Here is a 24,512-nt window from a genome sequence, read left to right on the forward strand (position 1 = left end):
AAAGGCTCACGTGCTGATACCATCACTTCCCTCTATCAACCAGAAATCGTTCATAGTGTTGGCACAACTGATTCAAATGCGCATCTCATGTCTGAAGTCAGGTTGGACACGATCTAATAAAATAAACCTTGCCGAATGTCAGTTTTCACCAAAGTAGGTTTAACACATGAGTTCTCTTCTAACAATTTTAACACCGAATGAGGTCTCTCCCCCCAAAATGGAGAGAGATCTCTTCTTCAGTTTGTTCTCATAATTCTATTTATTTTTAAGGTCAAGATGTACACCAGAACAACAGAAGGAAGTAAATAATGGCGAAAAAATAATGTCTACTTATATTTTTTGATGAAAGCTAAACCCGTATAAAGCGCCCGGGTTTTGTCAGCAGACTAATGTGTGATTAGAAGAAGTTCTTTGAAGAAGTGAGTCTTCGGCTCACTCATTTAAATCTGTAGGCCTTCTTAAATTGTTATGCTTTCTTCTTTTTCATGCTTTCAAAAGTAGCTTCAAACATTTATGTAACCTACAATCATTAAACCGCCAATGCTATTAAACAATTTTATGCATTTACTATTTCACAACAGGTAGAACGATGTCAACCTTGCAAGACATTTTCTTTTTACTACCGTTACAACTGACAGAGGTTTCTTTTTAAACATATCGTGCTTCATAATAATCTGTTATTTTTATTTTTGGACTCTACTGCCATCTGCTGGGAGAAAAAAATCAACAATGATGAACACTTAATAGTCACATTGAGTATACTTACAACAACATGGCAAAGGCCAGTGGTCTTAATCTTCTGGCTATTGTGGACCTCCACTGAATTATTATTGGAATTCGGGGATCCCCGACCAAGTCATTATTGGAAGTCGGGGACCCCGGAGTAAGCATTTTCGACGACTTGAACTGCAAAACAATATACAAAATATACTGAAACTAACACTGATCGAACAAATTATACAAATAATGAAATATTTTATTTGATTTACAAATGTAAAACAATCCAAATTTTTAATTTTAATGGGTAGTTTGGTGGTTTTTTTTGTTTGTAATTAATTGGAGGCCACCAATACTCCACACTATATTCTGTTTGATGCACTTGCACTGCTTCAATGAGTCAATCTGAGAATACCAACTTTATTTTTAGTCTCCAATTTCAAATACGTTCACCTTTACAGAACATTTAAAACATTTCAGCATTACATTTTGCTTGTTTGTTTACATAAACTTTATTAATCTGTTGACATTACTTAATGTTCGCGTATTCCCAGAGGTCCCTGGACCACAGGTTAAGAACCACTGGCATAGACAGAAATGTTACTTATTTTATAAAACTATGGCATACTTATGCAGGCTTCAATGAAATCGCTATTATTTATATTATACATTACATCCCTATATGTCACAATGTTACTCAACCATAACAAGGACACAATGTTCAAATTATCATGTACGTTTCTTGCACGCCAATATTGCCATGTTTATTCAACAAATGCTGAACTCCCCTGGGTGTAGCTTGGTCACTAAGATTGGGGAGGGTGAGCTTCAGATTTTACAACAATAACTGTTGCGTAAAAAGTTAAAATACATTATAGACAAGCCACCTGCATGAAAGGGGCTTTAGTGGCAGTGGATAGGGATAGGAATAGAAACTGGTGGGGATACTAGGTGAGAGATAACACAGTATTTGGTAAAATAACCAACATTTTTTAAGCCTTTCACAACAGAGAGAGGGAGAGAGTACGTGTACCTTTTTGTCTGGGAGTATGTAAAAATGCCTTGTATAATCCGAGACACCTCACCATACCCGACTGAAAGCACCTGTACCTAACTATTCACCAGAAAATTAATTTACTGGGGGAGTGTAACACCCCAAACACTCCCCCCAACCACACCCCTGAAGTTGCGCCCCAGAGCTCCCCCTGGATTTGTGTACAGTTCTGTCCCCTACAGTGTGACTTAGAAGAAAACACTGCACATCTTAGATATTAGGAATTACTTTTCTGGTGATCTCAAATGTGTTGTTGCAACACATATCAGACTATTGGTTCACTTACTCTCCTATAGCCTATTCCTTATGCGCATAGACAGGGGAGAGAACAGTACTTTGGTATGTACATCGCTTATTTTGCGTTACAATGTATCAAAGTTTTCCTGCTCTTAGTTTTGTTACTGTTCACATTCACAATGGTTCCTGGTCTGCCATGCTTGAAGATTTTACATCTGCCAGCGCAAATAAAGAGATACCCCATAGGATTAATTTCCAAAATATCTTACTATCTTTATCAGTATAAGCCACACATGTAGCCAGTATATCGTTAGTTTTGGGGTGCCTCCAAAAACTAAGTGAAATATATATTAAAAATGTGATATTTATACTAACAATAATATCGATCAAACAACTATAATACACTGTGGATGTGATCGTCCAAAAAATCCTTTCAAGGAGGTTGTAGATTTAAGGTATGCCTGTGTTTGTGGATAATTTGTCTAACTTTTTACGCAGACGCACTGTGTGATGATTGACCTAAAGTTGCCTGTCGCTCATCTATCATTGCCAGGAAGGTCTCTCGATCGTGACATCAAAGATGCTTTGTGGATGTCCACAGATATTTGTTTATTCGCTCATTAAGTAAGTATTGATTTGGTGTGGTTTGCCTGGGGCTCTATATTCTACACGGTGTTAGACGTTATTTGAAAATATTTCAAGTTGATTCATAGTCAAATTCAGTGACTTTTTTTTCAGTATGGATAGAGGAACATCATCTTTTTTCTTGAGGTGAGCCACTACCTTCGTCATTCATTTGACACAGGCATACAGAGTGGATTTTAGGCCCATGGGAAGAGCTCCGGTGTCATACACCCAATTGCACTTGTTGATGGTCCTGAAACTCTTAAAATAGCATGTGCGTCTTTAGGACTGAAACAAGAAAATATGCACCTTTGATGTCTACTCCCCATACCTAGCCCGCATTGAAAATGCTTAATCAAAGGAATATATGTTGCCTCTCCAGCATTGTGAAAGTTTTTTTTTATCAACTTGTTCGCAATGAACAAGTTACTTACCTTCGGTAACGCTTTTTCTGGTGGATACACTAACTACCTGTGGATTTCTCACCTTATGAATTCGATCCTTGCGCCAGCATCCGACGGAAAGTCTTCTTCCTAGCTGTCTACGTCGACGAGGACGTCATAATGGCACGGCTCCACGTGACTCCGTCTGACGTCAACGTGCCAATAAGAGGTCCTCGTCGGCGTACTGACGTCAGTTTCACCTCATTTTTTTCGTGCCTTTACGGCTAGCAGGTGTAAACCGACCATGAAAATTGATATGTATAAATATATACGAACACAAAAATCTTGTCAGTTGAAACCATATATTTACATTATCACCTTAAATACATGAATATACAAAAACATATAGATATATATATACAAATATATAAATAAAAGAAGAAATATTAATCCAAAAACTGCAAGATAAGAGTGTAACCAGGCAGGCAATGGGGAGGCGGGAGGGACCGTGAGGAATCCACAGGTAGTTAGTGTATCCACCAGAAAAAGCGTTACCGAAGGTAAGTAACTTGTTCTTCTGATGGATACAACTACCTGTGGATTCCTCACCTTATGAATAGAGTCCCAAGCAGTACTGCACTCGGTGGTGGGTGCCCGCCTGATTACACTAAGAAATCTTGCAATACTGAGCGAGCAAAATGACCGTCCCTCCTCATCTCAGAGTCTAAACAATAATGTTTCACGAAAGTATGGAGGGACACCCAAGTTGCCGCTTTACATATATCTATTAATGGAACTCCCCTCGCTAGGGCCGAGGATGCAGACTCAGCCCTAGTAGAGTGGGCCCTGATAACTTCAGGAGGGACTTTTCTCGCCAGAGAGTAACAAATCTTAATACACAAGATGACACACCTGGAGAGTGTACTTTTCTGGACCGCTCTGCCCTTTTGCTGTCCAGCATACCCAACAAACAGTTGATCATCTAAGCGAAAGTCCTTAGTCCTCTCTAGGTAAAAACTCAGGGCCCTCTTAGGGTCCAACCTATGGAGCCTCTCTTTCTCTTTAGACAGGTGGGGAGGAGGGTAAAACGCAGGTAGAGTGATAGTTTGCCCTATATGAAAAGGGGTGACAACTTTCGGCAGAAAAGCAGCCCTGGTTTTTAGAACCACTTTATCAGGGAAAAACATGATAAAATGAGGCTTAACGGAAAGTGCCTGAAGCTCTCCAATCCTCCTGGCAGAAGTGATTGCTATTAAGAAAACGGTCTTAAAGATTAAAAATCTCAAAGGACATGAATGCATGGGCTCGAAAGGCGAACCCATTAAGAATGTCAAAACAAGATTTAAGTCCCACTGAGGCATGTGAAAGGGAGTAGGAGGAAATCTATTCACCAAACCCTTAAGTAACCTGTTTACAACTGGAGACTTAAATAAAGATGGCTGGTCCGGAAGGCAAAGAAACGCCGACAGAGCCGCCAAATAACCCTTAACTGTAGCTATCGCACAGCCTTTCTTAGCTAGACTAAGAGCAAACAAAAGTACATCTGAAAGGTGGGCTTTTAAGGGATCTTTTTGGTTCTCTCCACACCAAAGCACAAATTTTGCCCATCTACCGGCATAAATCGATTAAGTGGAGTGACGCCTGGACCATAGTATAACATCCACTACATCCGGTGGGAGAGAAAAGGAAATCAGGTTGCCCCGTTCAATCTCCAGGCATGAAGGTGCAGGCTCTGGAGGTGGGGGTGTAGAACCTGCCCCTGCGACTGCGAGAGGAGGTGACGGAGACGGAGCGGAGGGCACTGAGAGAGTTGAAGCAGGTCTGTATACCATACCCTTCTCAGCCAGTCCGGTGCCACCAAGATGACTTGGGCCCGGTCTTGACGAACCTTCCTCAAAACCTGAGGAATCAAGGGTATGGGGGGAAACGCATAAAGCAACTGGCCGCTCCAGGACATCTGAAACGCGTCCCCCAACGCCCCTTGCATCGGATACTAGAGGCTGCAGAATAACGGGCAATGCGCGTTCTCCTGAGTGGCGAATAAATCCACCTGAGGAGTACCCCACATCCCGAAGATGTGGACGACTAGATCCGGATACAGACGCCACTCGTGATCTACTGAGAAGTGACGACTGAGACCGTCCGCTCGTGCATTCAGCACCCCGGCCAAATGATTTGCTACCAAGCAAATCTGATGGTCCTGAACCCAGGACCAGAGTCGCAGAGCTCCTCTGCAGAGAAGGTACGATCCTACTCCTCCCTGCTTGTTTATATACCACATCGCGGTAGTGTTGTCTGTTAAGATCTGAACTGACCGACCGTGAAGGGAAGGGAGGAAGGCCTTGAGCGCCAAACGTACCGCCCGCAATTCCAACAGATTGATATGCAACATCTGTTCCGCTGGAGACCAATGACCCTTGATCTCCAGGTCCCCCAGATGAGCTCCCCACCCTAGAGTGGAAGCATCCGAAATCACTGTGGTCACTGGAGGAGGCAGTGAAAACAGTTTCCCTTGGGAAAGGTTGACGTCCTCTGCCCACCAAAGAAGATCCGCTACAGCGTCCTTGGAGATCTTTATTGAATCCCTGAGATCCCCCTTGTGCTGGAACCACTGCCTGCGGAGGCACCACTGAAGAGCCCTCATATGCCAGCGAGCATGAGTGACCAACAGAATGCAAGAAGCAAACAGACCTAGCAGGCGTAAGACCTTGAGGACTGGAACTGCCGCTCCAATTTGAAACAACGGAATCAGCGCCTGAATGTTCCGAACCCACTGAGGCGGGGGTAGGCCTGAAACTTTGTTGTGTCCAGTACTGCCCCTATGAACAGGAGGCGTTGAGAGGGCTCTAGGTGAGATTTGGGCACATTTACAGAAAAACCCAGATCGAACAACAACTGGGTTGTCATTCGCAGATGAGACAACACAAGCTCTGGAGACTTGGCTTTGATCAACCAATCGTCCAGGTAGGGAAAAACTGCTACCTCCCTCCTTCTGAGATGTGCTGCAACAACTGACATCACCTTCGTGAAAACCCGAGGTGCTGAAGTAAGTCCAAAAGGAAGGACAGCATACTGGTAGTGTTGCGATCCGACCACAAAACGGAGATACTTCCTGTGCGACTTGATTATGGGAACATGAAAGTACGCGTCCTGCAAGTCGACAGACACCATCCAGTCTCCTTCGTTCAACGCCAATAGCACCTGTGCTAGGGTCAGAATTTTGAATTTTTCCTGCTTGAGGAACAAATTCAAAATCCTCAAGTCTAGGATCGGCCGCAACCGACCGTCCACTTTGGGAATCAGGAAATATCTTGAATAACACCCGACTCCTTTCCTGCAACGGCACCAACTCTATAGCGCCCTTTGCCAACATGGTGACAACCTCCTGTTGCAACAACAGAAGATGGTCTTCTGAACAAAAGGTGGAACGGGGGGAAAGGGAGGAGGGAACTCCTGAAAGGGGAAAGCATAGCCCTTTTCTACAATTCCTAGCACCCACGAGTCCGTTGTAATTGACCTCCATTTCTGCAGAAAAAGACTCAATCTTCCCCCTACAGGAGAAGTATGGACAATAAAGTGGGGAAAACTAGGGCTGCTTCTGCTGTTGTCCACCAGAGGAGGATGAAGAAGAGAGCTGCTGGGCTGGACCTCTAGCCCTACCCCTACCCCGCCCTCTAAAGGCACAATAGGGTGGATTGGCAGGTTGCTGGGCATAAGACTGTGACCTTCGAAAGGCAGAACCTCAAATGAACCCTTGAAACCTATGAAAAGGTCTATAAGGCGTTGTAGTAGAGGCCTGTAACCCCAGGGACTTAGCTGTAGCCCGACAGTCCTTAAACCGTTCAAGGGCAGAGTCTGCCTTGTCCCCAAACAGCTTTTCCCCGTCAAAAGGGAGGTCCATCAAGGTGTATTGTCCATCTGATGAGAAACCAGAGGATCTTAACCAGGCATGCCTCCTTGTAGCCACCCATGTTCCCATGGCCCTGGCAATGGAATCTGAGGTACCCAGACCAGATTGTATAATCTGCTGTGCAGCAGCTTGAGCATCCAAGAAAAGGGACCCAAACGAATTCTGTATCTCCTGAGGCAGATCCCTCGCCATTTCCTTTGCAGAGTCCATTAGGGCATGGATGTATCTGCCTAGCACACAGGTGGAATTAGACGCTTTAAGGGCCACGCTGCAAGAAGAAAAAATCTTCTTTAAGATTGTTCCATTCTCTTGGATTCCCTATCAGTCGGAACTCCAGGGAATGTTCCAGGGGCAGTCTTTGCAGAACATGACGCCTGAACTACCAAGCTCTCCGGAGCCGGGTGACGAGATAGAAAAAACAGATCTCCTGGGGCACTCCTATGACTCCTCGCCACTGCTCTAGTTACAGCAGGAGATGACACTGGCCTTTTCCACAAGTCCAAAATAGGCTCAGTCAAAGCCTCGTTGAAAGGCAGCAAAGGGTCAGCACTGGACAAAGAGGGATGAAGTACCTCTGTGAGCAGGTTAGTTTTTACTTCTGCCACGGACAAAGGCAAATCCAGATACTCAGCTGCCTTTCTCACCACTGCATGGAAGGAAGCAGCCTCTCCAGTAAACTCCCCCGGAGACGCAATGTCCCACTCCGGGGAAGTATCCAAACCACTTGCAGTGGCAAGACCCTGGAAGTCATCAGCAGGCTCGATCTCGCCTTCCTCAAGCTGCCTGTATTCCTCCTCCTCCAGAAGTCTCAATGCCTTCCTCCGAGATCTAAGATGTGTTTCCAAGGCAGGCGTCGACATAGAATCCATCGACGCCAACGATCTCGAACCCTGAACAGGGCCAGGAAGGCTCCTAGGCTCCACCGGCGCCGGTGCCGGCACCGACACAAAGTCGTCTGATGACCTTCTCGAAGTCGAATGGCCGGAAGGTGATAGAGCCGGTCTAGATGAAGACAACAACGACGCCGGATGGCGCGGAGAAGGAGTCGGTTGACGTGCAGGCGGATCCACAGTCACAGATGGAGGACTCCTCCCAGGGGAGACCCTAGGCACCGAACCGCCAGTCTCTGTAGGGCAGAAGGGCATGAATGGAGCAGCCCTGTACGACGCCGGTGAGCCCAAATTGAATGCCAATGGCCCAGTGGGACCCGTCGGTGCACCAGCAGGGGCCATGGACTGAAAGACAGAATACATTGCATTCAAAAATGTGGCCGGATCCACTGAACATCAGGATCCCTCGGCGCCGGCGTAAAGTGAGGGCTACATTGAGTGACCTCAAAAACTGAAGGCGCTGGTGACAACTCAGGACTCTCCTGCTGAGGCGTGACAGTAGGACTCATCTCCCATGTCTTCTGGCGTCGTGAAGAACGAGACCTCGACCTCGATTGGCTCCGCTCCGAACGGCGCCGAGAGTCATGACGGCGCCGAGAATCATGATGACGCCGCTTTTTATGCTTTTTGGGAGAAGCATGGGAGGAAACCTTTTTATGGCCCTTCTTCTTTGCTTTAGCTAAGAAGAGCTTCGCCTCGCGCTCCTTCAGAGCTTTTGGATTCATGCTCTGACACGAAGAGCAACCTTCTACATCATGTTCTGAACTAAGGCACCAAATACAGTCCGAGTGGGGGTCGGTCACTGACATCCGACCCCCACATTCTCTACACGGCTTGAAACTGGACTTCTTCGGAGGCGACATTGTAACCTTCAAAAATCGTTACAGTTATCAACGAGCCAGGAAGAAAAACCGTTGCCGTCGAAGGCACGGAAAAAGGAAAACTGACGTCAGTACGCCGACGAGGACCTCTTATTGGCACGTTGACGTCAGACGGAGTCACGTGGAGCTGTGCCATTATGACGTCCTCGTCGACGTAGACAGCTAGGAAGAAGACTTTCCGTCGGATGCTGGCGCAAGGATCGAATTCATAAAGTGAGGAATCCACAGGTAGTTGTATCCATCAGAAATGCAGGCCTAGGTAAATGAAAATTTTTTGCCTTTTTTTTTTTTTCTTATGAGAATTTGGAGGCTATGGATGGGTTTGCTCGTTTGATATTTCAGACTTGATCTGCAGCTCACTTTATAGAGTGAGAATCCCGTGACCCAGCTAATCCAAGTGCATACATAGGTAGAGGGCCTTATCACTGAAAGTTCCTTGGGAATGCAAGTGCTCCAAGACTGCACACACCCTCACGAGGGACGTAAAATCCTTCAAGACTCAGGGGCTGTCCACAACAGCGACACAGCAGTAGATTTATCATTCTTTCACACAGCACAACACCTTGCTGCGCTGCTTGAAAGGGTTGGAGTGTGCCGTATTTAACATTATATGGCACATTCCTGTCCTTTCCTAGTGCTGGCACACTTTTGGCTCCCTAGTGCCGGTACAGGCACCTGTGCGTCATGGCGCAAGGGTGTCTGCGTTGTAGGCAGGATTGTTGTCCCTTCCTCCACAAAAACAATCCCAGGAGGCGTTTTCCCTGTCTATGTGTACAACAGAATCCAGCACACACAGAAAGAAGAAAAAACAAGAAGAAATAAAGATTTCTCGTTACGCCTCATTTGGGAGGCGTAGCATTTTGATACATTCTCAGGTCTACCACTCAGAATAATTCTGGGACTGCGCCACAATCCATCAGTGATTTGCACTGACTTGCGTTATTGTAGATTTATCAAGCCATGCACAGCCAAGCAAGGTGGCCTTGCGTGGCTGGATAAATCTCACTTAGGTTTGCGTCACACTTGTGTCCCTGCATTACGCAGAGGCGACACATAACCTTGATAAATATGGCCCAGTGTCTAGGAAACCACCATTCCATATGTGGTGTGGGACTTTGTACAACACTTTATCTAAAGTACACTAGAAAAACAACGTTTTTTTTTTAATGAAGGACGAGGCCGCACACTGCACCAAACACACCTCGTTCAGGTGCATACCTCTCCAACCAGAGCCATGCTCCCTTTTGCTAATGTGCAGACTTCCAGTGAAACGTGACAGTATATTTGCTTGCACAACATCGAGTACTGACTGTCCCCTTTGATTCAGATATGCAGGATCAATGAATGTATGCATACAAAAAGCTCGGGACAGTGCTTTTAGAACTTTGCACTCATGTGGAGAAGAACCAGCATTGGTGATACTTGAATGATAATACCTCCAGGATGCAGAAGAACGAGAAACCGTTAAAAAACGGGTGTTGGTTTAAATGGATGACTGTAAACAAAGAGCAGAATATTGGAGGCCTGGTAGAAAGGTTGAAATTCAAAGCAAAAACATTTTAGAAAGCGGTATTCAAATAGTCCAGGAAACAAACAGATTGTCACCGCCTTCAAACAGACCTTCTAGAAAAACGTGTAACATACTAGAAGCTTTTCTTCAATATGACTAATCGTTTCTGCATGTTTTAGTTCAATGGGTGTCATTTTGTACTTGCTTGGTGCTGGAGTCAATGTCGCCATTCTCTGTGACTGTGGAGGTGAGGACCACGACCAGAATGGTGTTTTCTGCTGCTGCCACATGGTCCAGGCAGCTTGAGTCATGGGTTGGTGTGTGTGAAATCGCTGAAACAGAGCATTGTGCGTGGCTAGCAGCCACAGGAACTGCTGCAGAGATGCCCAGGAAGCAAAACCATCAGTTACCGTGAATAGTTGTCCTGGTTAAAGACCCACTGAGACCTGTACCGAATGCCTGTTTTGTTTGCAGCTGAGGAAAAACAGTGACCTGTAAGGAGGGGATGGAGACTTGGGGTTGGAACTCTTGGCTGGCTGGTTACCTTGGTGGCTGGTACGGTGTCTGCAAAGCCACTTGGAGGAGTTAGGACTAGCCCTAGTTGATCAGTTGGTGCATCAAACAGCCCTCAAATACTCCGGCATCTTCTCGACCCTGACTGTATTGTGGCAGAAGGACGCAGATAATGAGGCTTTCTTTCTACGATTTGGGCCCGATGGGCTACAAGGAAAACAAGTATAGGCACAGGACCAGCGTGCAACCAAAGGCTGTGGCAACATGGTTTAGGTACTTCCCCAGGTCACAATACAATACAATTCAGTAGCACTGAGGTCTGCAGGGTAGTCATGAAGTTGGTGATTGCTGTTGCTCCTTTGGGGCCTCTATGTCATGTGGTTGTGACTGGGATTTGGAAGCCTTCTGACAAGAGGTAAAGATGACACAATAACCGTTACTATGCTGACACTGACAAAGGCCATGCTACAATGTGACTGTGGTGTGTACCTGTGACTTGGGTGGGCAGACTAAGGGCCTGATTTAGAGTTTGGTCGACGGGTTACTCCGGCCCAAACGTGGAGGATATCCCGTTCTTCGTATTACTATTTGCATAGGATATAATGGAATTGTAATATGGTGGCCACATTTGTGCAAGAGTAACCCCATCCGCCAAACTCTAAATCAGTCCCTAAATCAATAAATGCGGCTAAATCTGTGGCTGCTGTTGCTCTGATTGGTCCCACCGGCTATCACTCTTGCAATGGCTGGTGCATTCCATGGTAAAGGATTCAGCATGCTTGCAGAGTTCAATGGGAGAGACTTTCACCCTGAAGCTTTGGAGTTGTTGCCAGAGCACGATATGTACCATAAGGCAGTGGGTCCCAAACTTTTTAGAACCATTTTTTTTTTAAATGACAAACAACTGTGACCCACCTACCTTTAATGGACATGAGGAAGGGCATTTTGTTTTTTAAAGTAACTAAAGCATTGTGGTGTGTGTACAAATTCTCATTTACAGACAGCACATTTTCCATTGCAATAGCCACTATATTTGCACATATGTACAGTTGTACTGATACAACTCTACAGCACTCAAATGGTAATGTGTTGGGATCAGGTTTCTGAGAACAACATTTGTGTATCAACAAGTAAAGTAGTTTGATCTGATTATGGAACAAGTTACTTAACTTCGGTAACACCTTATCTGGGGAATATTCTAAGGTAAAGAATCTGCAGCTATAAGTCTCTATCAGATATTAAGGCTTCCAGCATACTTCAAAATCACAAAAAATGTTCTTAATTTTTGTTTCCTAAAAGAGGAATGCATACAGTTTTCATACAGGTATTTATTACATTTTGTTGTGTGTTGCAAAAACCCGATATCCCACAGCCTTTTCTTTCATGTTCTCTGTACTCCAGCAAGATTGTCACATACCTCGCTTAAAAATCTCCTTTCATTTTGCAGAGAATGAAAAGTAAACCCCAATACCTTGATAAAAGAGTAGAGCAAGTTGTCATAAGATAATGTCCAACATTTGACCCCTGTTTTAGAAGGAAAAGCAACAAGATAAACAAAGAATTTAAAAACGCCTTTATTAATTGCCGACCACCAAAAATCAGTCTGGTAAACACACATAAGCAGTTATATTTATGAGAACTTTAGACAAATGTAAAAAATAATGAAAAAAAACACAGGCGTTACAGTTTGGGTGGGCGCAGGGTAAAATAATGTAAATTGGTAGGAAGATTACAAAAAATTGGCTTCTGAGACCTTTCCTGAATTGCCACAGCAAGGGAGCAAGTCACAGGTGCAAATGGAGGTTTTGCAGAATTTTGTTCCAAGTGCGAAAAAAAATGGGTGTTTTAAAAGTCTCTTAGATTTACTTGTGTTTTAAAGTGTAGTCAATCATTGTACAATGCATGGGATTATGCAATCCCTTTAAAAAACAAAAGTCTCTAATTTCTTTATAATAGGTGACGTGATACACTTCCAGTCATCTATTATAAATGACAACATAACTCAGCTGCAGAAGCTTATTGCAAGTAACTTCTGGTGTCATAATGCCTGCTTCTAGCAGCCTAGGGAGGTCAGGTCAGAGCATAATAAAAGCTGATATATGTAAGAGGATCAGTTTGAATTCCTGCGGAATGGGGCACTCTAGTATTTGGTCTAAACATGGGAATATCCGATCCTATTTCAGCACACCCCCATACCATGTGTAGGAAGGTACTATCTGGTGTCTTACATCGAGGGCATAAGGGGGAGGAAATGGTTCCACTGTCCAGAGCTTATGTCGTGTGAAGTAAACTCTATGGAGGTACTTCAGCTTTATGAGCTTAGTCGGATGCAATCCCTGAGTTTCTTGGCACTAGTCTGGCCTCTGTCCAGTCTTTGTCCGCCAATGTCCCTACAACCCGCTCCCAGAGTGCACTCAGCATATCAAAGGAGTCGGGCTTATGGTGTATTATGGACTGGAAGACATGGGTGATCTTATAAGGCCTGTCAAATATTGCAGCGCTAGTCTGACGAGGAGCACACCCTATGATGAAGCATGACATCCAATGGATGTGTAAGGGCTCTTGCTCCTAATTTGCAGTGTGCGTAGTGGAGTTCTGTTCATTTCTTGGCACAGTGTACATGTTTGATTTACACGTCTGAATGGCTGCAATATGGAGCAAGTGCCTGGTGACCCCTGGAGCCTCCGGGATTTAATTTATTACCCCTTTCCAAACCCACTGAGCACCAGGTGCCCATCTGGGAGGGTACCAAGGAGTATGGTGATTGCTTCTAAGAAGAAGCTGGTGAGCAAGGGCAGGTCATAGGCACTCACCAGCACTAAGGTCTTTCCAAACAAATGACAAGCAATTGCAATGTATCTGCCCCACTGGTTGGTCCAGGTTTGATGAACTATGTAAGGGAGTGGTCCTCTAATTACAATTGAAACTCCCCAGAAACCCCTTGTAAATTCCAAATGGAAACACTGGGTATAGCTATAGCATGCCAGGAAAGCGACTTTATTGCCCAATAGACTTGTTTCCTGCAGAAACAGGATGTTGCCCTGCAATATTTTGGCAGTTAGTGCTGTTCTATTAACCTCGTTTGACAGGCCACTGACATTCCAGGACAACAGTTGGACCAGATCAAACTGAGTCCAGCTTTTACCAACTATCATTGAGTGGAAGCGTGAGGGTCATGGCGGTCTGTGGGGCAGTATCTATTGGGTGTAGCGATGCACCATGAACTGAAAGAAAAACTGGAAACAATACCGTAAACCAGAACACTAACCATAATCATCCTAACCACCCCCCAAACCTATGGCGGAGCACAACTAGCTTTTCCCCCCCCTTAGAACCCATATTCTGGTTATAAAAACTGTAACACAATAAAAATCGGTCTCTGAAAAGAAATTTCTGTACTGAAAATTAAATTAGAGCCATCCCTCTTATGTACAACCTTGCTACACAGATTAGTCATGTGCCACCAAATTTTCACATTTTTTTCATTTATCGTTTGTGATGGCAATCTTCCTTTTAACTTACAAATAATCTTTGGACGCCTCCATAGATTTTCAGTACTTACAATAGAGGATGTCTTATGTAAAATGGGAGAAGTGGAACATAGTTTGATGTAAAGTAATTTAAGTTAGATGTAGTCAGTAAAAATATATCAACCCCTCACAATAAGGGCAGGGTACTAATAAAGTATTCTTAATATATATATATATATATATATATATATATATATATATATATATATATATATATATATATATATATATATATATACACATCATGCTTTACTTTAAATACTTAAAATATGAAGGAAATGTCTACAGTGCATACTAATTCCCACAAAGACTACAAGTTCAAATGTAGCCCCGTCTTATGCAAATACCCTATGCACATGTTTAAAGAGCACATTTCAGATCACATTAAGACATCACAAGTTTACCACATATCAGAATGAGGAATAACATGCAGTCAAACAAGCTACTTTCGGTAGCATTCGATCCGCAGATTCCTCACTTTTTAAAAAATATTTCCCAGGACAATTTGTATGTCAGGAAAGTGATTGCACCGGGATCTGGAAACTATTTTTGGATTATCTGTGCACTGGAAGGTGGCGTTGTGCAGCTCTGCACTGACGCCGTTCTGATCCGGAAGTAACTTGCGGGGCTTATAAAGGCACCACTCTGCAGCGTGGACATCAGTTGCTTTTGAGACGCTCCAGACTTGAAGCTCCAAAAGCAAACTGATCAGAGTGCAGATTCATAGGCTTGGGACCTTATTAAGAGGCATAATCTAAACAGAACAAGGAGGATCAGTAAGGAATCTGCAGCTAGACAGTCTCTACCAGAAAGAATTATCAAAAGGTAAGTAACTTGATCTTCTGAGAGAGACATCTATAGATGTAGATTCCTCATGGTTTTAACAGATACCAAAGCAGTACCTACTTGGTCTGTGAATGGACACAAACCAGGAAGTCCTGCAGGACCTAGAGGGAAAAATGCCCCATCTCAGAAAAACCTCACTGTCCACACAATAGTGCTTCATGAATGTATGGAGATACACCCATGTAGCTGCCTGGCAGATGTCTAAGACGGGAACTCTGTGTGCTAACACAGTGGTAGCAGCTTTGGTCCTGGTTGAATAAGCACCCAGTCCTTATGGAAGCTGCTTTTTATCCAATGTGTAGAAGGTCTTAATGCAGAGCACAATCAAGTGGCAGATGGAGGACTTTTGCACACCCTTCCTTTTTTCACTCTGACAAACCCCAAAGAGAGCTAATCGTCCATCCGGTGATCTTTGGTGCGATTTGACTGCTCTTTTTGGCTCCAAGCAATGGAGTCTCTCCTCCTCATTTGAAGGGAGAGGAGCATAGAACGCCGACAGGGTGATGGTCGAACTGACGTGCAGCGGCCTCACAACTTTCAGTAGAAGGAAGGCTCTAGTTTGGAGAACCAGATTATCGGGGAAGAAAGTGATGTATGCTGGAAGAACACACAGAACCTTAAGCTCACTTACACACCGTGCAGAGGTGATGGCAACCAGGAACACAGTTTTAGTGGTAAGAAGCTGCAAAGGACAGCTGTGGAACAGTTTAACTGGAGTACACATGATTTATGTAAAGACAACATTATGGTCCTATTACGACATGAGAAGGGGGGAAACCTGCTGAAGCCCTTTCAGAAATTGCATTCAACAAGGAGGGCTGATCAGGCAACCATAAGAAGGCTTAAAGAGAACCTTTAACTATGCCCAGAGCAATGCTTTTCCAGGCTAGAGACAAAACAAATAACAAAACATCAGACAGTTTGGCCTGAAAGGGGTCAAAATGGCAAATGTAGCACCAAACCACAAATTTATCCCAACAACAGGTGTATACAATGACATCAGTCACCTCCCGAGGAAGGTCAAAGGTGTTCAGTTGTCATCGCTCAATCTCTATGCATGACGATAGAGTCTGCAAAGGTCCGGGTACGGAATCCTGGCCTGTTGTGTTACAGCAGACCCTCCCAGACTGAGGTCAGCCTAATCAAAATACATATGATCAAGCCCAGGAGCTGTCCGTACCCAGTCCGGAGCCACTAGGATGACTTGGGCTCGGTCTGTCCTGATCTTCTTGAGAAATTGGAGCCGGAGTGGTATTAGCAGGAAAGCATACAAGAGTCCCCAGTTCCACTCGATCTGCTAGGCACTAACGGCCAAGCTGGTCCACCTTGGCATTCAAAGATCCTGCCAGGTGGTACACCAGCAGGTCCTTGTGCCAGCTCCCCCTAGGATAGTCTGTGGACCAGCTGCCAGTGGCCTGCCTCCTCTTGACCTGCGGCTCACCCGTACGCACCACTCCCGCCCTGTGAGATCCTCTCTGTTTCTGCTTGTTTTCCCTTTGTCATCCACTGTTGCTCATTTACTGTCTGTGTCTCCTCTCTGACATTCACTGTGTGTCATCCACTGCTTGTTCATTTACTGTCAGTTTCCCCTTTGGTATTCTTGGTTTCATACTGTTTGTTATCCACTGTTTGTCATTTTACTTTAACCCTTGTTAGGCCTGTTAGTTCATTCCTCGTTGCTTGTGCCACCACTTCTTTTTCACACCACTCCCTTGTCTATTGTAGTCACCCGCAGGGCTACCCCCTGCCATCCACACTGCTCCCTTCCCCAGGTCCTACTTAATTGAGGCTGCAGTAGCCCCCCCCCCCACACTTCTAACTCCTAATTAATCCTAAGAACACCATGAGAGGCACCCTCGCCTACCGTCCCCTAGAAGCCTGGCCCACCTTCTGCAATGCCATCTCCAACTTCATCGTCCCCCCCCTATCCATTGACTCCAAACACTCCATCCCACTCAGCGACCTCAACTTCCACCTCGACAACCCCAATGACATCAACACCACCACCCTCTTGGACAGCATGAACATCAGCTGCACCCAACTGGTTACCAACTCCACACACAAAGGAGGACACACCTGATCGTCCCATCCAGCGACAGAGTCAAATACAGCCACACCAAAGATCACCTGGTCTGATCACACCCATGTCTACTTCACCATCACAGGCGCCCAGAACAGCACCACCAAGCCGCCTCAACACCACTCACCACAGCTGCGGAAAAAGTGACGAAGACCCAGTGGACGCCGGACCTCAGCACCATCCAACCAAAAGGCTTTGTCTGACCTAGAGCAGCCCACCCTGAACTTCTTAACCTGGATCACCAAATGCACAGACAGAGTCGTACCTATGAAGCCAGCCAAAACCAACAAAGCATCAAAGCAAGCCAGCTGCTACACCCCCAAACTCAGAACCATCAAAATCGACTGCAAACAACTGGAAAAACAATGGCCCACCACCAAAAACACCTTTGACTGAGCCACCTACAAAGCTGCCCTCAACAACTACCACCAACATATCAAGGATGCTAAGAGAGCAGCCCTCACAAACCAAATCGAAATGAGCACCAACTGCACAAGGGAACTTTTCAACATAGTCAAATAACGTTCCATCCCATTAGCCAAGGAGAACACCGTCTGCTCCTTCCAACAACTCTGCAACACCCTATTGGACTATTTCCACAGCAAGATAGCAACCATCTACGATAACTTTGACCCCCAACCTACCTTAGTCAACCTCAACAACCTTGACATCCCTCCCCTCCTGCACATCAACCAAACTATTACCTCTTGGATTCTGCTCACCACACTGGCCACCACAACCATCATGTCATCCATCCGGGGCACCAACCGACCCCTGCCCCACCACCTCTTCAACCTGAGTAATAAATAGGCACAAAACTCACCAATGCTTCTAACACCACTGCAACCTTCCCTTAAAAATGGAACCACCTGACGGTCAGACCCCTCCTGAAGAAACCCTCCACTGCCCCCAGCAAATTCAAAAGCTATCGTCCCAGCTCTCTGGTCCTGTACCCCACCAAAGTCCTGGAGAAAGCCGTCAACCTACAGCTCACAGATCAACTTTAAAGAAACGGCTTGCTCGACTCCTCCCAATCCAGCTGCTACACCAACCACAGCACGGAAACAGCCTTCATTGTGGCCACAGATGGTGGGGAGACAGCAGCCCTGATTCAGCAGCTTTCAACACCGTATCCCACCACAACCTCATCAATAGGCTCAACAGTGCTCACATCTAAGGCAACGCCCTCAAGTGGATCGCCTCCTTCGTCGCAGGAAGAACACAAAGGATCCACCTACCACCTTTCATCTCAGAACATAATCTGCGGCATACCCTAAGGATCTTCCCTCAGACCCACACTATTCAACACCCACATGATCCCTCTCACTGACAACAGATCCCACAGACTCAACAGGTTATCCTACGCAGACGACAACTCATCCTCTTGCTCACCGAAGACCGCTTCACCACCAGAACCAACTTCCACAACGCCACGACCAGTGTCACCGACTGGATGAAAATCAACTGCCTCAAGCTAAATTTGGGGACAACAGTAGGTCACCCACAACCTCTGCTTCATTGACAGCAAACTTACCATGAAACGCCAAATCATCCTGCTTCCACATGCTCTGCAGAGTCTTCAGATTGATCCCCACTGACAACAGGAAGACCGTCACCCGGGGTCTCCTCACAAGCAGACTTGACTACAGCAACTCAGTCTATGCTGGCATCGTCACTCAACTCCTCATGAGCCTCCAGATCATACAGAACGCAGCTGCCAGACTCATCCTAGACCTCCCTAAATGAGCCCACGTTGCCCCTTATCTCAGGAACCTCCACTGGCTCCCCATTCAAAAGAGATGCCAGTTCAAGTCTTGCACACACGTAAAAAGCCTAACAACCTGGGAGTCACTCACAACAACCACCGCATGAACTTCCGCAAACCACCCAGACACCTGCGCTCTGCCTCCCTGGCCCTCGCATCCATCACAGCCACAATGGAGGTTGTTCCTTCTACACCACCTCCAAGACCTGGAACGACCTACCCATCCACCTACAAACCACACTCTTCCTGACTGACTTCAGGAAGAAGCTTAATACCTGGCTCTTCGACTGAAATCTCAGCGGTTGGCTACCCTCAGGGGGTGACAGTGCTGCGCTATGCAAATATGTATTTATTGATGGTCCACCAAGAAAATACCTTGGTGGTCCAACTATTTCCAGAGGCGCAAGTTCTCCTACCAAAGGATCCTTTACCCCCACTCTTCCCTGATAATTGCAGTTCCACATGACAGCACCTTCACCAGCCTCCCTTTGATATACAACAGGAAGACTTTCAGCACCAAGCAAACAGGCCCTAAGCTCCAGAAAGTTTATGTGGAGCAGAGACTCTACCTGAAACCAGGGGCCTCAGATCCCTACCACTCCCAGGTGGACTCTCCATCCTGAAGGCTACACATTGGTTATCACACTGTCAGCTCTGGGAGGAAAATGAGAGGGATCTGCCACTGAACCAATTGTGATTCAGAAACTATCACTGCAGATTCTTTACTGTCTTCTCCAAAATCTGAACATGGCCAGAGAGTTCTCCTCGATTTTGGGCACACTGGGACTTCAGATCCCAATGCAGAACCCACATATGCCACATGGAGTGCTCGACCAGCAGCATGCAGGAGGTAGTCAGTCCCAGCAGCCTCAGAATCGAACTCACTGAAATCCAGGACCGTGGCTGAAAGATCAGCAGAAAGGCCTGAAACTGAACCATGTCTAGAATGGCTAAGATGAAGAGGAGCATCTGAGAAGAAGTCTGGGGTGACTTCAGCATATTTATAGTGAACCCCAAACATGACAAGCAGTTCATCATAGTATGGAGGTGGTTGATGACTGCCAGTCATCGAGATAGGGGAAGACTGGTACCCCTTAACTCTGAGGGTTTGCTGCCACCACCATCTTCACTTCAGTGTACACCCAAGAGACATTGGTGAGACCAAAGGTGAGCACAGTAAACTGAAAATGGTCCTACCCCCCACCACAAACTGTAGGTAGCACCGATGGGCTTACAGGAGGGACTATGGAAATTGGCATCCGTCAGAGCAGCACCACCCAGTTTCCACAGCAGACAAGACATGGGCCGGGGTGAGGATTTTGAAGTTTTCGGAGAGGGTGCAGATCTAGAATAGGCTGAAGATATCTGTGCTTCTTGGGCCTCAGAAAATAGCAGTAATAGCAACCATGTCCTACTTCTGGCACCCTCTTGATAGCCCCTTTGACCAAAAGGGCTTGCATTTCCTGCCACAAAATGGACAGATGGTCCTTCGTCAGTTGCTGGTGTGATAGGGGGAGGTGCAGCGGGTGACAAAGTCTTCCACTTTCGCAAAGCGCAGGTTTTCCTCTGCACATTTCACCAGGGAAAACCTGTATGATTTTGTGTGGTTGGTGAGTGGGGGACTAAAGATGCAGGCACAATCTGCAATGAACTGCATATGACAGTGTGTGAAAACACCACATATGCTCCTAATTTCACCACAACTGTAGCACTTGGAGTGAGTCAGTACATTTATGCCACAAAATCCTTGACCTCTTACCTCAAGGAGTGTTTAAGCCTCAACATTACCAAAAGTAAGCAGGAAAGGAAGTGCCTTGATGAAGTAAATGTTCCTACAATACAGGTTTTGGATTACTATTGCCCCATAATTTTAAGTTGAGATGTCACAATTAAAAATCACTGCAATAACATTTTGTCAACCCTATAAGTTCAAAGTGTAGATGTATGGCAAGGCTCAAACTTTCAACTCTTAACTACTGATAAAACCTTTAAAAACGAACTGCAGGTGCAGATGTTTTCGGTCACATCCAGTGTACTCGCTTAGCCCCTACACCCGCAAAGGTATTACCAGTCAGGTGCGGTGGAGATAACGGACACTTGTCTTATTAGGCTCGCCCCCATGAATTGCTAGAGAAGAGTCCATATCAGCATGATAAATCAGTCCAGCAAAAGACGTAGCAGGTTTGTAGTGAATTCCCCTCGGGCCAGGTCAGTACACACAAGAAATATAGATTTGCAAACTATACATTTTATTACACAGCAATATGACACAGAATTTACATAACAGTGGTAGTAGCCAAAATCAAAAATATATTGGCAACAGAGAACATAAAAGAAGTGAACCTAATTAAAAAAAGAAAAAACAAGCATTAATATCTACCCTACCTCCAAACTGCTTATATATATATATATATATATATATATATATATATATATATATATATATAGTGCAAACCTACCTGTGAAGTAGCGAGAGCTGTACATTACCTAATACACTGGGAAACGACCTACAACCCTACATCATGTATATAACATGGCGCATACTCTAATTAATTTTCACTTATTACTTTTCACCTTTTTGTTTTACGCACTGGAAGATGAAGTGATTTGTCCAAAAGTCACACAATGTTGAGGCAATCGCAGAGGCAGGGATTTTAACCTGAGTCCCTAGATTCCAAAAGTGGCAGTTCTAGCCGCTAGACCACATCTCCTCCCAGCCAGATTTCTACCATAATGAGACACATATTGAAGAACCTGCTTACATGAACAAAGACCAGAGACTGTGCTTGTCTGCATACATTGCCATATGTCTTTGAATGTTCAGATCCTTGAAGGATGCCTGTACCTAGATCATCGTCGTATGTTGTTTTTATTAATTCTCACCACAAGTTGCAAGATCTTTTTCTTGTGATCATGATGTGCAGGAGAAGAACTACATAAAACGTAGTGAGAATATACTCTCAATACTGCTAATCAATCTATTACATTTTGTATCTTATTACAAGTAAAGTAGTACAATATGCAATTAGTAATTTGATGTGAACATGAGAACATTTTGACCAGAACTGCTGAACAAAAAGGCAGAAATGGAACAGAACCTGAACAGTAGTTACGGTAAAAAATTTAAACCAGAGAAAATGACTTAAGTATTTGTAAACAGATTTGTTGTTATGCTCAGCAACAAGAAACATCAATAACTTACATGTGTAGTTTATGTATGGAATGTGGCTGCATTAACAAGAATCCAGACGATCCAGAACGCAGCTCCCAGACTGATCCTCAACATGCCCAAGAGAACCTACATCAACCAGCACCTGAAGGACCCCCATTGGCTACTGATCCAGAAAAGATACCACTTCAAGCTCCTGACCCATGCCTACAAAGCTGCCCATAGCCTAGGACCTACCTACCTGAACCACTGCCTTCACATCCACCAACCAACCAGGAACCTCTGCTCTGCACACATTGCCCTCGCAAAGATACCACGCACATGCCGCTGCTGCGCTGGAGGAGGCTCCTTCTCCCACCTCGCCTCCAAAGCCTGAAACACCCTCCCCCTTCGCACCACGCCCTCTGACCCACTTCAGAAAGGGACTGAAAACCTGGCTTTTTGCATAAATACCTGCAGCAGGCGCCCGGATATCCACTTGGGTGACAAGCTGCACTATATAAATAACACTTGATTGATGGAAAGGTTACATACCGGTGGCCCTAGCTCTGCACCATCTTCATTGAAGTCATAAATAATATCCTGCTGCCTGCACAGATCCAAAATACCTTTACACCTAATATTCTTAATGGGTCCCACATTGTAGAATGCCATTAATCCAAGTTAATCACTTGAAAAAGTCCAATTTAAGTCTGTCAGAGATGCCATTTTCTTTATGAATGCTGGAAAGGTTGTAATGGGATGTTAACTATTTGAAGTTACATCATCTGCCATGAAAATCTTTCAACATTAGATGTATGAAGATAAAAGTGCAACCTTAAAGGCTCACAAAAATAGAACCTGTTCCTTTAAGAACCTGGGAAGCTCCCCGGCCCACAATGCTTTGTGCAGCTGTTACCTTGCCAGAGCTAGTTCTGTTTTTTAACAAATAAGATCCAACTCCTCACCTCAATATTCCTAATGACAGCCAGGGAGTGAGTGGGTTGTTTATGACTTCAATAAAGATTTCTTTGATGCAGAACTACGACCACAGAACCTTTCCTTCTGCACTGAATGGTCTTCATTGATTGCCATAAAGACTGAAAAGAGTTGGAAGCTAAATGGAAGTCTTGTGGCCGTAAATTGAAAAGAAGTGTATTATGTTGAGGAGTGGATTAGAAACTCATACCAGATGTTGTTTACTTAAAATGTTTTTAAAGTGTTTGTTGACCAACGCTAGCTTCTGCTTGAGAATCTGTATCGAGACAGTAGTGCTTAGTAAATGCACTTATTCAAAGTAGTGGGTTTGCGATTTCAGAAACTGAGACAAGTCTAAACTAGGCAGTAGTTGCAGATTTACATAATATTTTAATGGGCTTTCAGTTTACCTGGAACAGAGTTGTTGGCAGGTTAATAGAATAAAGAAATTCATGCAACTATCCATCTAGTAATTGATTGTTCTGAAGTAGTCAAAAGGGGCTTTGGTGTTAGAAGTTCCTTCAAGCAGTTTCAACATATTTCTGGTGGAGAAGAAGGAGAAGGGAATGAGACCAATAATACATTTAAGAGAACTAAATAATTGGGTGGTTTACCACCATTAAAAATGGAAGGAATTCACTATTACAGGATGTTTTGCAGAAGGGAGACTTGATGCCTATTGGATCGGAAGGATGCATATCTAACAGTTCCAATTTGGGAGGATCTTCAGAGGTTTTTGAGATTTCACTGGAAGCAGAAGGTTTGGAAGTTTTATATATATTTTAATGGGCTTTCAGTTTACCTGGAACAGAGTTGTTGGCAGGTTAATAGAATAAAGAAATTCATACAACTATCCATCTAGTAATTGATTGTTCTGAAGTAGCCAGTCTTTGTCCACTACGACTGTACTTAACAAATAATTGATGTGTCTTTCTAATATCTTTCAACTTACCTACATAACAAATGGAGAACCCTTTTTTTCTAGAGAATGGAGAGATTTTTCAGCTGAAGTAGATGGATTGGGAAAGAAACTATGAAGTGTAATAGACAGAAGTATATGAAAATCAGACACTACCTTGCTTAGGAAGGAAGGGTGAGTCCTTAAGAATACACAAGCAGGCAGAGGCGCATAATGGTTAAGCAAGAAAATGCCCACTTTCTAAAAGTGGTGTTTTCAAGACAATTTACAAAACCAACTTTACAAAAAGATGTGTTAACTTATGAGGAAGTAGGCATTGCAACAGTGAAAAACGGATTTGGCAGTATTTCACTGCTAGGACATGTAAAACACATCAGTACAAGATCCACCATTAAAATTCACTGCACCCTGCCCTTGCAGCTACCTAGGGCCTACCTTAAGGGTGCCTTACATGTACAAAAAGGGAAGGTTTCGGCTTGGCAAGTTGGTACACTTGCCAGGTCAAATTAGCAGTTTAAAACTGCACA

At 44.7% G+C, this 24,512-nt stretch overlaps 1 long non-coding RNA gene across 1 annotated transcript in view; it reads right to left on the reverse strand.

Annotated features, from left to right (window-relative positions):
- Window positions 1-766: 766 nt before the first annotated feature.
- LOC138260134 (uncharacterized) overlaps window positions 767-24,512 on the reverse strand; it is a 158,351-nt gene continuing 134,605 nt past the window's right edge. The window contains exon 3 of the long non-coding RNA XR_011198813.1: window positions 767-906. This is a non-coding gene — a long non-coding RNA (uncharacterized lncRNA). The remainder of the gene's footprint in view (window positions 907-24,512) is intronic.

This window comes from Pleurodeles waltl, chromosome 9, assembly GCF_031143425.1.
Source record: "Pleurodeles waltl isolate 20211129_DDA chromosome 9, aPleWal1.hap1.20221129, whole genome shotgun sequence".
In the NCBI taxonomy this organism is placed as follows: domain Eukaryota; kingdom Metazoa; phylum Chordata; class Amphibia; order Caudata; family Salamandridae; genus Pleurodeles; species Pleurodeles waltl.